This window comes from Cheilinus undulatus, linkage group 4, assembly GCF_018320785.1.
Source record: "Cheilinus undulatus linkage group 4, ASM1832078v1, whole genome shotgun sequence".
Taxonomy (NCBI): Eukaryota; Metazoa; Chordata; class Actinopteri; order Labriformes; family Labridae; genus Cheilinus; species Cheilinus undulatus.
The window spans coordinates 54,870,756-54,874,548 of NC_054868.1; the positions used below are offsets into that span (position 1 = coordinate 54,870,756).

The 3,793-nt window shown below is 35.5% G+C and overlaps 1 long non-coding RNA gene across 1 annotated transcript; it reads right to left on the reverse strand.

Annotated features, from left to right (window-relative positions):
* Positions 1–438: 438 nt before the first annotated feature.
* Positions 439–1,422, reverse strand: LOC121508957. Its single transcript, XR_005991836.1, has 3 exons — positions 890–1,422; positions 748–802; positions 439–668 (listed from the first exon to the last, which is right to left on the reverse strand). It is a non-coding gene; the product is annotated as an uncharacterized LOC121508957 (long non-coding RNA).
* Between the last annotated feature and the right edge of the window lie 2,371 nt (positions 1,423–3,793).

Sequence of the window (3,793 nt, forward strand, 5' to 3'; positions counted from 1 at the left end):
AAAACACAGGACAAAACAAGACAAAACACAGGACAAAACAAGACAAAACAAAGGACAAAACAAGACAAAACAAAGGACAAAACAAGACAAAACACAGGACACAACAAGACAAAACAAAGGACAAAACAAAGGACAAAACTAAGGACAAAACAAGACACAAAACAAGACAAAACACAGGACAAAACAAGACAAAACACAGGACACAACAAGACAAAACAAAGGACAAAACAAGACACAAAACAAGACAAAACACAGGACACAACAAGACAAAACTAAGGACAAAACAAGACAAAACTAAGGACAAAACAAGACAAAACTAAGGACAAAACAAGACAAAACACGACACAAAACAAGACAAAACTAAGGACAAAACAAGACAAAACTAAGGACAAAACAAGACAAAACAAGACACAAAACAAGACAAAACTAAGGACAAAACAAGACAAAACTAAGGACAAAACAAGACAGGACAAAACAAGACAAAACTAAGGACAAAACAAGACAAAACAGCAGCTGATCGTGACTGAAATATAGAAGGAAACCAAAATCATTACGCTGTCGTAAAAGATGTAATAATTTCAGACACTTCCTGTTGACAATATGCAGCTTCTCATACCTGCCCAGGTAGCTACATTTACCCAGCTGTCCGCTGATCCTGCTTAACACCACTACAAAAGACAGATAAAAATGTTAACTTCCATTGAAACAATTCAAATATGTTCAACAATGTTCTAGAAGTTAACAAACCTTGATTCAGTGGACACCAAGATGACCAGGTAAAAGTGCACAACCAGGAAGGACACTAAAACAAACACAATTTGACTAATGATTGAAAGGTTTAAACTCAAAGTAAACTACAGACTAAAATTACCAAGGCCACATTACCTACCTCAGGTCTGACCATGTGGCAGCCACCAGGCAAAGACAAAGGAGAAAGAGGCAGCTAAACTGCCACAGGTGGCTTAAGTAGGCTCTGCCAATCTGGAGGGGGAGGAGTTGACCTACTTTTAAGAGGCTGCACAGCTCACAGCCTCTGCACTCAGATTCTCTCTGCTACACTTATACTCCAAAACTCTTGAAACCTCCTCCTCCAAATCATCAGTTTTGGTTACGTCCTCCAGTTCTTTGTCTATTTTGTCCAAACATTCTTATTTTTCTTTTAATTGCTCCAGCAACTCTTCCAAAACGTCAACATCAAATTGTGATTTAGAAAGTTCATCATCAATCTTACTCAGTATTTTGGTCACAGAGGAGCGAAGTGGAGTTCTCTTCTTTTTCAGACGATCCATTTCAGCCATTGTTCCTCTTTTCTGGGTTGTGTGCAAACTATTGAACTTTTCGTCTTTCATTCTTTCATTTTCCGGGTTTCAGCACCAACTATTGCACTACGTCTTAAGTTCAAAGAAGACAGAATCTTTTCCCTGCTTTTTCGTGTGTTTATTCACCACCGAATGAATATCTACAAACATAGTAAAATGCATTAACCCCGCCCCCAGCTAATCAGTTCATTCATGACTGCCGTGGGAAAAACGGCGTCACTGGAGAGGTGCGCTTGTTTTGTTCACCTTGGTTGCTGCAACATACCATGAAGCGGTGCTTTACTGTGTTAGCTGGGTTTAACCACTAGGTGGTGCTGCTGTGTTGATTCAGTTTTTATGACCTGAGTGAGATGATGTGATTACAGACTACCAAAATAATGAGGTCTACAGGTGCATCTCCAAAAATTAGTATATTATTAAAAAGTTCAATATTTTTTGTCACTCTTTTCTGAAAGTGAAAACCTTATATTATACAGACCTGTTACACACAGAGTGAAATATTTCAAGCCTTTATTTCTTGAAATGTTGATGATTATGGTTTACAGATAAGAAACCCCAAAATTCAGTGTCTCAAAAAATTAGAATATTACATAAGATCAATTTAAAAAAGGATGTATTAAACAGAAATGTCAGACTTCTGAAAAGTATGTTCATTTCTATGCATCAATACTTGGTTGGGCCTCCTTTTGCATGAATTACTGCATCAGTGCGGCGTGGCATGGAGGCGATCAGCCTGTGGCACTGCTCAGGTGTAATGGAAGCCCAGGTTGCTTTGATAGCGGCCTTCAGGTCATCTGCATTGTTGGGTCTGGTGTCTCTCATCTTCCATAGATTCTCTATGGGGGTCAGGTCAGAATCAAGCACAGTAACACCATGGTCACTGAAGCAGCTTTTGGTACCTCTGGCAGTGTGGGCAGGTGCCAAGTCCTGCTGGAAAATGAAATCAGCATCTCCATGGTGCTTGTCAGCAGAAGGAAGCATGAAGGTCTCTAAAATGTCCTGGTAGATGGCTGCGTTGACTGTGGACTTCAGAAAACACAGTGGACCAACACCAGCAGATGCCATGGCAGCCCAAATCATCACTGACTGTGGAAACTTCACACTGGACTTCAAGCAACGTGGATTCTGGTCCTCTCCACTCTTCAAGGTCCCGGATTCTGGAGGAAGACAAACATACAAAAACATGATATAAAAATTATACAGCATTTAAAAACAAAACATATAAATAGTATACAGCATTTAAAAACAAAACATAAAAACAGTATACAGCATTTAAAAACAAAACATAAAAACAGTATACAGCATTTAAAAACAAAACATAAAAACAGTATACAGCATTTAAAAACAAAACATAAAAACAGTATACAGCATTTAAAAACAAAACATATAAACAGTATACAGCATTTAAAAACAAAACATAAAAACAGTATACAGCATTTAAAAACAAAACATAAAAACAGTATACAGCATTTAAAAACAAAACATAAACAGTATACAGCATTTAAAAACAAAACATATAAACAGTATACAGCATTTAAAAACAAAACATATAAACAGTATACAGCATTTAAAAACAAAACATATAAACAGTATACAGCATTTAAAAACAAAACATATAAACAGTATACAGCATTTAAAAACAAAACATATAAACAGTATACAGCATTTAAAAACAAAACATATAAACAGTATACAGCATTTAAAAAACAAAACATAATAAAAACATTATATTGCATTTATACAGGTTTTTCTTTACAGGTTTTCAGGAAGTTCTTCACCTTATTTTTGTTTACTTTTTCTAGATTGAACCTGGAGTATTTATTTTTCATATTTTTATTTCTTACCAATAGGTGAGATATATCATAACTTAGATTAGGCATATTTCCTCTTAGCTTGTCTAGTTTGCTAATGAAATAATCACTGAGATAATTTGCAATATCTATGAGTTTAGTTATAAATTTATCATCTGCCTCCAGAAAAGATGGATTAGTTTTATTTTTCCTACCCGTCAGATGATTTAAAACATTCCATCGTTTTTTACTATCATTTCCTACCTCTTTAACTTGATTTTCAAAATACATTTTCTTTTTTTTTCCTTGTTAAGTTTGGTTTTCGATATAGGTCCCAGTCACATTTATTTCCTGATTGCAGTTTTTTTCATCTGATCTCTCATTTCCATAGAATCTTTCATTTCTTTGACTAACCAGGGTGTTCTGGTATTCCTGACTGTAGACTTCTTTAATGGTGCATGTTTCTCAACTAGACACAAGAACAAATAGTTAAGTTTCAATAGGACTAATTCAGGATTGTACGCGGATAACAATTCTGGCCAACAGATCTTTTTTACATGATCAACAAATTCAACATGATTAAACATTTTATATGATCTGTTAAATATTACTGTGGGTCCAGGTCTACTCACCTTAGAGTTTAATACAATTATAATCAGATTATGATCACTGCTGCCAGTGGGC